This window comes from Aulostomus chinensis, chromosome 5 (genome assembly GCF_037954235.1).
Source record: "Aulostomus chinensis isolate RoL2024-O1b breed Wild chromosome 5, RoL_Achi_v1.0, whole genome shotgun sequence".
In the NCBI taxonomy this organism is placed as follows: Eukaryota; Metazoa; Chordata; class Actinopteri; order Syngnathiformes; family Aulostomidae; genus Aulostomus; species Aulostomus chinensis.
Window position 1 is genome coordinate 2,342,487 of NC_141324.1, and position 12,069 is coordinate 2,354,555.

The following is a 12,069-nucleotide window of genomic DNA, read 5'->3' on the forward strand; positions in this document are numbered from 1 at the left end:
ATGTACTGCTGACTTTTACTCCTGAAATTGACTTTGCAGATCAGGAAATATCTGCTTTGTGCCTCTGGAAGTGAACGTCAACCATCTCAAAGCTGCACCCAAGCTTTTAGGTCTCCTAACATAATTTAACCAACAGGGACAGAAAGAGCTGAAGTGGAGCATCAAAGCCTTGAGACCAACCAAAGGAATCCTAGTTTTGTTCTCATTCAGCTGCACGTGACTGTTGGTAGCATATGGGTAATATAAGAGGGTGTGTTTAAAACGCCCTTGTTGACGTGGAGGTGCCTGACACCTGCATGTCCTCAGAATGGTGACTCAGGAGCAGTGATTAAATCTGGTCAGTGGAACAACAAGGTGTCTGTGGGGTTGAATGTCACTGTGAGGAGCGTCACTGGTGATGCAGAGTAGGAGCACCTTTATGATGGTAATTCAGTCCCCTCACAGGTTTGGAACGGATTCATCAGCACTGTGTATTTTCACATCTACAGAAATGCTAGGTGGTATTTCAGGACCAGGAACAGCATTTATAACCATGCTTTCTTTTCATTCTTCTATTTTTAGGGCCTTAGTGACTTGGTGTTGGACCGGCCTGATAAACTCCCTGCAGCGACCCTCCTGATCCAGTCTAGTGTTTCCAATATCAAATGTGGTTGGTTTTTGGTGTCATGACTGTCAAGGTACTTTGTGGGGTATCCTCAAGCTGGCTCTGTTAGGCTCACTTGTAATGGAACTCCTTCATCCTTTCCTGTTTTCACTGGGACAAATTTCTCTGTTCTGTTTTGGTGAAAGTTAAACAAATGGTGTAACTTGATCTCAAGGGTTGTGCTGTTGACATTAGTAGTTAATCAGAGGAGCCAACTAGGCAACATCTAATTTGGGTTCTTCAAATTGGGGGAAGTGTGACAGTCCTGTTCTGACTGCTGATTGTCAATGAGTTCATTTTAAGAAATTCATCTGTAGTCATGTGGTTTGTTTCAAATTGTCAGCTTTCTTATGTTGTTCTCTGTCCTGGTTAATTCCTGTTTTATTTTGAAATCACAGGTGTCTGTTTTCCCTCCTTTTTTCTGGGGACTGTACCATGAAACAGAGTCAGCATATCCAGGTCATTTTCTCACTGTGGTTTGGCAAATAACATCAGTCAGGGATCAGCGGTAAAACTCAGTACATCAAGCCAGCATCTCGTCTCCTGTTTGTGTGTGTGTGTGTGTGTGTGTGTGTGTGTGTGTGTGTGTGTGTGTGTGTGTGTTCACATGAAAGGGGCGGAGCCAGCACTAGGTGACCGTCCTTCAACATGGAAAGGTGGAGAGCGGTGTGTTTCACTCCAGAGGAACATATTATAATCCTTCAGGCAACATTTCTCCATGTACACATTTTCTGCAGCCAAAACAGGAAGGAGCTGATTAAAATGACCAACTGTGAGAATGATGAACCTGTAACTCTTAATTTCTCTCATTTAATTAATCAGGTGGATGGCATTTTCATTTCAGCGTCAGTGTCATTCTTTCAGCTGCAGCTGGGTTTGGATTCGTCAATGCGCCAGTCATGCAGAAACATGGCGGGAGACCCGGTCGGACTTGGATCCATCCCACTGGCTGTAGAGACATGTTCCACAAGCTGCCAAATAAAAATAGGGGAAAATTCAGTTTGTTCAGAGAGACGTCTGTGACTGAGCTCAGCTGTTCAGGACACGGAAACTCTGAAGATGTGGGTTGAAGGCAACTGGATTGTTTCAGCTTGCTTGAAGAGGTTGGGCCTCTCATCCAGCAGGCTTCTCCAGGTCTAAGTCACAGGTGAGAAGTTGAAGCTTTAAAGACTGTGAGGGCGTGACCCTCAGCATGTTCCCACAGTGTAGGAAGCAACCTGGGACTTTTCTGGCCTTTTCTTTTTTTAAAGCTTTTTGTTTTGATTTGTATTCTTATAGAAGACACATCAACAATATGCAACAGAAGGGAGACACCCATTTTAAAGAAGGAAAAACACTCAGTCACTTCTCCACCCATTCAGATGTTATACTGATGGATTTACACTTCCCATGATGGCTCAGTGAGCATCTCTTCTAGCCATCTATTAATCTATCCATCTATTTGTCCCAGTGCTGCTGATATTTATCAGTCCTTAGATTTAACCAGAAGGTCATCCTTTCCATAGTTTGGATACTGGTCACGATATCAATCCAGTCCCACTCTGTTGGAGGTGTGGCTTGCAACCATCTTGGAGTTCCAGTCTTCTTGCTGCTTGCTAATAATATTTAGAGAAGATCATATTTGTCTCGCCCCAGCATTTGAGGTGCAATGTTTCCCAGGTAAATTGTGGAAACAGAACTGTGAATTTCATGGTCAAATTTTGTTGTATTCCATGCATCATCTAAGCCAGTAGGGCTGAATAACTGAGCAGCTCCAGAATAAATGAAAATGGTCTGCTGGCTGCTCACCACAGCTCCTCCAACACAGCCCCTTGGCCTTCTCCCCTGTCTGCAAATGCTCCCATAGGTGGTCTTTCCTCACTAGGATCAGGGCCCTGCCGTGTTTGTACTGACAGTCAGTGTGTGGTTGTGTGCGTGCGTGTGTGTGTGTGTGTGTGTGTGTGTGTGTGGTCATGTGGGTTGGGAAGGCTGGGTTCTTAACATTTATTGTATTGCTTCATTGCTTTATATCGTATTTAATGTTGCCTGTTTTTCTTTCATTTCTGTGAAGCACTTTGTGTTGCAATTTCTGTATGAAAAGTGTTGTATAAATATAAATATAAGTAAAGTAAACATTTCAACTTAGGAGTTATGAAATATCTCACCAGAGTCCACCAACAAAAACCTCTCCAGAGACCAGAACTCCTGGAAGTTGACCGCACAGAGCAAATATTCCACCACCCTTCTTCTGTGACGACCATTCCAGATTCTTTCTCCCATTTGAATGGAACCTTATCTGTTGACCGTTTGTCATTCGATCCAATCCTGGAGTGCAGTTTAGTTTCTTACTGTCCTTATTTTTGCCCATGTCAAGAAATATGTCAGTCAGGCTGGCCTCACTTTCCATGAGTAGTTTGATCTGAAAATAAGACCCGGTTTGAAGATTTCTAAAACAAAAATCCTCTTGTTCCGAACACATATATGACAGACATTTTTGAAAATGATCAAATTCTCCGTTTGATGTAACTGACCAGTATGAGGTGATTCCCCTTCCTTAGCAATGATTGGACCTCCCGTCGGGCCGTGCAGGCTTGAAATCAGACTCAAAGGCCATCCATCTCAGTAATTTGGACTGACTTTTGAGCAATGGAGACGACCGTTCCTTAAACCATACAAAGGCACAATGTAGACCATTGGTTCAGGCTTAGGGTTAGACAGATGCAAGAAAGATCAAATTGGCCCCAAAAAGTGTAGAAACATTTCTGTCCATTTAAAATGAGATTATTGTCAAAGAATCTGAAAATATGAAAACCTGACATTTTAAGATTATGAGGACGGGGCGGGAGGAGGTGTTTCCTAGCACCACAGTGGATTCTGAGGACCCCCATTATTTATTGGGACATTTTCCATACACACACACAATCAGGCCAAAACCCTTAATTATGAGGACCACACTGGTTTAAGTGGTCAATACTAACACACACACACACACACACACACACACACACACACACACACACACACACACACACACACAATCAGGCCAAAACTCTTACCTATGAGGACAGCACACTGCTCAAACTGTACACTACACACATACATTAGTGTTGTTTGGCAATGCATCAGTGAAAAAGTACCCCACTGGCCCATTACCTGGTATTATCAGAGAGTAATATTACTAAACTGTAAGACTAGTACTCTCTCCACAATACTCTGCTATCTAAATGCAATAAACACTGAAAATTTATTTTATACATCAAATTTGCACTGAATGCTATTTTTAACTAAATTTTGTTCCTTTTATGTACCCTCATGTCCTGAAATGACAATAAATGGTGTTTGAATCAGTTAATAAGTAATGAATAATGTATTAATGTGTTTTCACATCTTTCAATTCAAATCAACTGTTGATTTACGATTTAAATCGACATCAAAAATCTGAAGTGCAGAGTAATGTATCCCACCATAAAGTGCACAGCAACACTTGAGTAAGGGAATGACTTCATCACAAGTACTGTCCTGAGAGAACTGCAAAATATTGATTTCAAATTTAAACAACAGAAATTGAGCGGAACAGGAAGTCCACTGCACAAGAATCAAGGGGTAAAAACAACCCTCAACCACAGACCCAACACATTCACTGTAACAGCAAAGAGGTCTTTATCAGACCATATTTCTTCAAACATCAGGCCCCTGGTCCTCACAAAATCTCTGATGTTTTGAATGGTCCTGCTCATCAGAACAGGGTGCTCAGGAAGCCTGCACTGCCACACTCCAACTTTGTGTCAAGGTGTCCCTTTGAAATGGGAGTTTTGAAGTGTTTCATGACAGCACTCATTTCATCCTTGGTCCAGGGCCTTTCCACACATCTTCTTGATTTGAACTCTGTCAATCAAAAAAAAATCTCAATTAAGATAGTGAGGACAGTAGCTGTTATAAATTCAGTTTAATATTTTTTAAATGACCTTTGAGCTGCTGAAATTAAGGTTCATTATGTTCTACACCAGGCTTGTCCAAAGTCCCGGCCAGGGGCCAATCATGGCATGAGGTCAGCTTCTATACGGCTATATAGTTTTGGCCCACCACCACTGTCAAACAGAACTAAGAACGCATGCAGACCCAGAACACAGTTTCTCTTTCCACTTCATGGTGACAGCAGCACTCTGGAACTTCCCCTGACTGTGTGCCCCATACAGGCCACTTTGTTCCATGGCAACTCTTGATGAAAAGAGGACGACTGATTTTGAGGGCTGATGCTTCCAGGGAAGGTGGAAATTACAATATCTGTTCACGTCAATTGCTTAACACAGCAAATATTTTGCCTTTCATGGTTAAAGTACAAGTACATCAGCTCTTGGACATTTGCACATTTTAAAATCTGGCCCTCTTTGAAAAAAGCTTGGACACCCTTATGATATACAAAGGTCACATACAGTAGTATTTCTCTTAGTGATGTACACATGAGATGATGACACCATGTACTACATTGAACTGTGCTTGTAGTATTCTGTCAATATTTATCTATTCACTTCCATGTGCTGATGTACTGATACCACACTCTGGGTCACACACAGTAGTATTTCTCTTAGTGATGTGCACATGAGATGATGACACCATGTACTACATTGAACTGTGCTTGTAGTATTCTGTCAATATTTATCTATTCACTTCCATGTGCTGATGTACTGATACCACACTCTGGGTCACACACAGTAGTATTTCTCTTAGTGATGTACACATGAGATGATGACACCATGTACTACATTGAACTGTGCTTGTAGTAGTATTCTGTCAATATTTATCTATTCACTTCCATGTGCTGATGTACTGATACCACACTCTGGGTCACACACAGTAGTATTTCTCTTAGTGATGTACACATGAGATGATGACACCATGTACTACATTGAACTGTGCTTGTAGTATTCTGTCAATATTTATCTATTCACTTCCATGTGCTGATGTACTGATACCACACTCTGGGTCACACACAGTAGTATTTCTCTTAGTGATGTACACATGAGATGATGACACCATGTACTACATTGAACTGTGCTTGTAGTATTCTGTCAATATTTATCTATTCACTTCCATGTGCTGATGTACTGATACCACACTCTGGGTAACACACAGTAGTATTTCTCTTAGTGATGTACACGAGATGATGACACCATGTACTACATTGAAACGTGCTTGTAGTATTCTGTCAATATTTATCTATTCACTTCCATGTGCTGATGTACTGATACCACACTCTGGGTCACACACAGTAGTATTTCTCTTAGTGATGTATACATGAGATGATGACACCATGTACTACATTGAACTGTGCTTGTAGTATTCTGTCAATATTTATCTATTCACTTCCATGTGCTGATGTACTGATACCACACTCTGGGTCACACACAGTAGTATTTCTCTTAGTGATGTACACATGACATGATGACACCATGTACTACATTGAACTGTGCTTGTAGTATTCTGTCAATATTTATCTATTCACTTCCATGTGCTGATGTACTGATACCACACTCTGGGTCACACACAGTAGTATTTCTCTTAGTGATGTGCACATGAGATGATGACACCATGTACTACATTGAACTGTGCTTGTAGTATTCTGTCAATATTTATCTATTCACTTCCATGTGCTGATGTACTGATGCCACACTCTGGGTCACACACAGTAGTATTTCTCTTAGTGATGTACACATGAGATGATGACACCATGTACTACATTGAACTGTGCTTGTAGTATTCTGTCAATATTTATCTATTCACTTCCATGTGCTGATGTACTGATACCACACTCTGGGTCACACACAGTAGTATTTCTCTTAGTGATGTACACATGAGATGATGACACCATGTACTACATTGAACTGTGCTTGTAGTATTCTGTCAATATTTATCTATTCACTTCCATGTGCTGATGTACTGATACCACACTCTGGGTCACACACAGTTTTGTTTGCCCTGGAGAAGCAAGAAATTATTTTGTTGAATAGCTAGTACAATATCCTATCCATCTCTGGAGAAGTTCACTTTCTACACCAAACAATACTACTTACTGAATAGCAGCCTGAACTTCTGGGTTGAACCTTCATTTTTTTTCTCGGTGGGGTAAGTTGGTCAGAGATCTTACTGGCTTAAGTTATTTTTCACTTTCCCTTACCAGGGGTCTGCAGCCTTTTTAATGTGAAGTGCCACTCCTCAGTCAGGGTGCCATGACAAACGTTGTGTAAATATTAACTTTCATAATGACACCGTATCAAAATGTAAATCTCCAAGGAACTATACGTTTTTTTGGACAAAATCTGGCAATGTGATTTCTGGAAACCCCTCTGAACCATTACTGCCATTTTAGACAAAAACAAAAACCTTACCTTTGCAACTCTTGGCCTCACCCTGGGTCAATTGCATACTTTTTCTTTTCCCTACAATAAATCAATAAATAACAAGAAGATTGAAGAAGTTCTGAAGTTTTCACGGCTTTGCAATTTGTCTGCGTTCTCCCCTCTGTCAGACACCATTTAGCACAGTAGTACTGCCTGCTATATAGCAAGGACAAATTATGAATTTCCCATACGTTACCAAAGGAGCTGGAGGGCTCTTCAGGTATTGTCATTTCTTGATTTTCTGGTGAAAAGAGTACAAAAAAGGCTTTCAGCATCTATCCAAGTTCAGTGATCAATGAACTACGTTGGTAGTGGCAGTGATTAGGAGTGCCTGGTCTAACTTTTATGAATATGTTCTTGTTTCCTGTATGTGTACATAGATATACCACATGACTCCTCTTGAATGTGGAACCAAACCATGGACTTAACCCTGATGGCCACATTTAGCTCACTGTTAGGGCTATTTATCGTGACGACCATGTACCTTGCCGACTTTGTGCGAGTAGACTTTAAATCAAGTCTAAAGTCACAGTCAGTCAAAGACAAAATGACACATGAAGGCTGGGTGGAGCAGCACACAGCCTCCCTGCTGAGGAGAGGAAATATCCAGGCTGATCAACAGCCTCCATCAGGCTTGATCGTGTCGAGCAGTAGTCAAGGGGCCTTCTTTGATTTCCTTTTTTGACTCTAGTTTGTTGCTGAACGTGTTTACACATTGGTGTACACTTTGGTTTCACTCCTTCACATTAATATAAGCTTAAATATCCAACAGTAACTGCTGCTGCTCTTTGAAAACATTTAAGATAAAACATTAAATTAAAGTCAACATTAAAATGACTATTATCATGAAATGATTTGAAAGAGTTTTCTTTGAAAGCAATGATATTTGTTTGTAGTGCATTTCTGTTTCTGCTCTCAACCTGATATTTCCTAATAAAAAATCAGAAAGAGGAAAAAAGACCATTTTAATAATGTTGAACTAGGAGTCAAAGGGTCTGACATCTGCAGTGCTGAACTATATAATACGTGCCAATACTTTTCCTAATAATTAGTAGTACTCCTGGTGCTAGCAAACATGCTAACGTCTGTGGGTAAGTAGCTGTGGCCAGCTGAAAAGTTGCAAATCAGTAACAAACATTGCTGTTTACTAAGTTAAACAATAATAGTCTGACCTGGTTTCTGATCCATCAAAGTGAGGAAAAATATGAAGTCCAATGTACGGTATTCTTGTGGTCCCGTCTGCAGACTCTGCGAGTGCCGAGTAATGCCGATGCGGAGAAGTGCGGGCTGAGACAATGGCGCCTTTAGAATTCAAAAACCTGGACATAGTAGGCGGGGCCTTGCTGTATTACTCCAATAGAAATTCTTCTGGAAAATTGCTCTCACTCTATTGGTCACAGGAGATATTTATGACTCCAAATGAGTAGATACGACTACTGAAGAGGAAAATAATAACTCTAAAATAATTACTCTGGGAAAATTACTCCCCAGTTTTTCCTCTGGTCCAGGAGAGACCTGGTCTCTGCTACCAGTTCTAGTCAACACGTGGCAGCAGCGTTCTGGACCAGCTGGAGAGTCTTTAGGGACTTACTAGTCCAGCCTGGTAGGAGGGAGGAGCAGTAATCCAGCCTGGAAGTGACAAAAGCAGGGACTAGTTTTTCTGCATCTTCTTGAGCCAGGATGTGTCTGATCTTAGCGATGTTACGTAGATGGAAGAAGGCGTCCTGGAGATTTAATGTGGGAGTTAAAGGGTCCTGGTCAAAGAGAACTCCTTGGTTCCTTACAGTGGTGCTGGGGGCCAGGGTGGTGCCATCCAGGGTACCTGTCTCAGTAGATAGGGTGGTCCTCAGGTGTTTGGGCCCAGCACCAGAACTTCAGTTTATCAGAGTTTAATAAAGGAAATGATGGTCCTCCATGTTTCCTGTCCTTCAGACAGGCCTCCAGTTCAGTCAGCTGGTTTGTTCCATGTGGATCATTGATGAGTTCAGCTGAGTGTCGTCTGCATAGCAGTGAACATTAATGGAGTGTTTCCTGATCATGTGACCTAGAGGAAGCAGGTACAGGGTGAAGAGGACTGGTCCAAGCACAGACCCTTGAGGAACACCAGAACTGACTGTAGTGGTCTCAGAGGAACCATCATTAACTGGTACCAACTGAGATTACCCAGTAAATATGACCTGAACCAGTTTAGTGTGGTTCCTTTAATACCAGTGACAGGTTCCAGTCCCTGTAGAAGGATATGGTGGTCAATGGTATCAAAGCTGCACTGAGATCTAATCAGACCAGCACAGAGACCAGTCCCTCATCTGGTACCAGTAGGAGGTCACTGGTACCTTTGACTAGTTCTGTTTCTGTGCTAGGATGAACCTGGAACCTGACTGAATCCTCCAATCAGCTGTTGCTGTGGAGAAGTCCCAGAGCTGTTTAGCAACTGCTTTCTCCAGAACCTTGGAGAGAAAAGGAAGATGTGATGCTTTCACAGCCTCCCTGTAGGAGAACCGAACCTGTCAGTTGAGCAGCCCTCAGGCCTGAGTGGTTGTTCAAGGCTGCCTGGCTGCAAGGGCCTGTCGAGCTGTGGCTCCGGGACCGTCGACAAATTATGAGGCTTCCTCTTTATGTCTGGTCATTTGAGGAGCGCTGAAAATGGACAAACTTCATATGGAAGCTAAGACGGACCTGGGAGCATCTTCCATGTCTACCTACCATCCCCGCACAGAGCTCAGTCCATAGGGTCAGGGTGCGGGTCCTTCCCTAGGGGACCGGTCCACCACCCAAAGATGATGGACCACACTCTCCCCTATTTCCACACACGCCCCCTGGTTGCCTGGTCTGGCCTGGAAACAAATCAGAAGAAAGAATGGAAGACAATCAGACAAACACTGAAGAAGGACCAGTCAGTCATACCAGGACCAGGTAGTCCCAGCACAGCTGTGTGAGCATCTTCCATGTCTACCTACCATCCCCGCACAGAGCTCAGTCCATAGGGTCAGGGTTCAGGTCCTTCCAAGAGGCCTGGTCCAACACCTTCGGGTCATCGACCACACTCTCCCCTATTTCCACACATGTCTCCTGGTTGCCTGGTCTGACCTGGAAACAAGTGGACACAATCAGGGCAGGGAAGACAATCAGACAAACACTGAAGAAGGACCAGTGAGTCATACCAGGACCAGGTAGTCCCAGCACAGCTGTGTGAGCATCTTCCATGTCTACCTACCATCCATGCACAGAGCTCAGTCCATAGGGTCAGGGTGAAGGTCCTTCCATAGGGGACCGGTCCAACGCCTTCGGGTCATCGACCACACTCTCCCCTATTTCCAGACGTCTCCTGGTTGCCTGGTCTGGACCTGGAAAAGAGTGGACACAATCAGAGCAGGGAAGACAATCAGACAAAACACTGAAGTAGGACCAGTCAGTCATACCAGGACCAGGTAGTCCCAGCACAACTGTGTTAGCATCTTCCATGTCAACCTACCATCCCCGCACAGAGCTCAGTCCATAGGGTCAGGGTGCAGGTCCTTCCGTAGGGGACAGGCCCACCACCCAAAGATGGTGGATCACACTCTTCCCTATTTCTACGTCTCCTGGTTGCCTGGTCTGCCCTGAAACGAGTGGACACAATCAGGGCAGGGAAGACAATCAGACTGGTGGGAAACACACCAGGGGGAAGGGAAGTTACCAGAAATGAGAGCAGAGTTCAATTTCAATATAAAACCGGGAGCCAGGAGACAAGACAGAAAGAAGGTCAACCAAGAACACCGCTAGGGCATGGATGTGACATTGCCGTCTGGGGAGGGAAGGGACAAAGGTTCTTCTTGAGATTTGTCCTCAGTGTTTCACCTTTTTTCTGATGTTGAGTTGCTTACCTCAGAACCTTTATGAAGGGGTGAGTCACATGGAATCTTGGGGAGCCTGGTGCTGTCTTGTGTCTGATTTCCTGCACGCATGAGACCGGAAACGGATGCACGATCCGCATTTAGTCACAACAGAAACCTGCCACTGTCTTCATAAAAACCCATGAATGTGTTTTTATGTGTGTCAGTTTGTGTTTTACACACACACACACACACACACACACACACACACACAAACACACACACACACACACACACACACACACACACACACACGGGCGGCATGGCTCAGGGGTAAAGTGGCTGTCTAGCAACCAAAGGGTTGCTGGTTCGATTCTCGACCCCGGTGACCATGTCCAAGTGTCCTTGAGCAAAATACTGCTCCTGATGAGTAGGTTGGCACCTTGCATGGCAGCCTCCCCCATCAGTGTGTGTGTGTGTGTGTGTGTGTGTGTGTGTGTGTGTGTGTGTGTGAAAGGGTGAATGAGACGACACTAAAGCACTTTGAGTGCCGCTAAGGTAGAAAAGCGCTCTATAAAATTGAGTCCATTAGCACACAAGTGAAGGACAGGTACCGGTCAGAGAAGGCTAGCAACTTTCTTTAGCAACCAGTTTGAGCGCTGTGTCGTAGCACAGAGGAGCAATCCTGGTTCAAATTAATCTAACATGACACAAACCTGATGGCTCTGGGGGGTTCATCTCTTACCTGACACAGTTGGTCACCCCCCCCCCCCCATTCCTCCACCAGTCCTGCTGATGCTACCGCACTGATCAAGGTCAGGTGAAAAAAGAGAGGAAGAAGAGACAGCTTTGTTTTGAACAAAGAGGACATACGGCGCGTCTGTTTGGACATGACTAGAGATGGGAGATGGCCCGTGAAGAAAGGTATGGACGTGAGAGATGAGGGCCGGTAAACCTCTGCAGCTAGAAAAGACAGGATGTGGGGGGGGGGGGGCAGCCTGCAGCCTGCAGCAGCAATCACTCATCTCCTCCTCAACATCAAACAGGTAACTGTAACAGTGGAGAATGCACAGGATAACAGTCAGAATCATCTGAACTGCCCAAGTCTGGAGGACGAAGATGTCAGTGCGGGATCAAGAGAGGATCCTGCTCAACACCACTGCTACCGAGGAGGCCAACTGTGCTGGTGCTGAGACGGACACCTGCTGAACTTACAAATGAGGATCCTGTCTCCCTC

General features: G+C 43.9%; 2 long non-coding RNA genes across 2 annotated transcripts; both read right to left on the reverse strand.

Annotated features, from left to right (window-relative positions):
* Window positions 1-3,259: 3,259 nt before the first annotated feature.
* Window positions 3,260-8,349, reverse strand: LOC147260874 (uncharacterized). The gene is made up of 4 exons (XR_015116188.1): window positions 8,193-8,349; window positions 7,217-7,261; window positions 7,009-7,059; window positions 3,260-4,507 (listed from the first exon to the last, which is right to left on the reverse strand). It is a non-coding gene; the product is annotated as an uncharacterized LOC147260874 (long non-coding RNA).
* Window positions 8,350-9,725: 1,376 nt separating this feature from the next.
* On the reverse strand, window positions 9,726-10,300 carry LOC147260875 (uncharacterized). Its single transcript, XR_015116203.1, has 3 exons — window positions 10,235-10,300; window positions 9,978-10,107; window positions 9,726-9,854 (listed from the first exon to the last, which is right to left on the reverse strand). It is a non-coding gene; the product is annotated as an uncharacterized LOC147260875 (long non-coding RNA).
* Window positions 10,301-12,069: the final 1,769 nt, after the last annotated feature.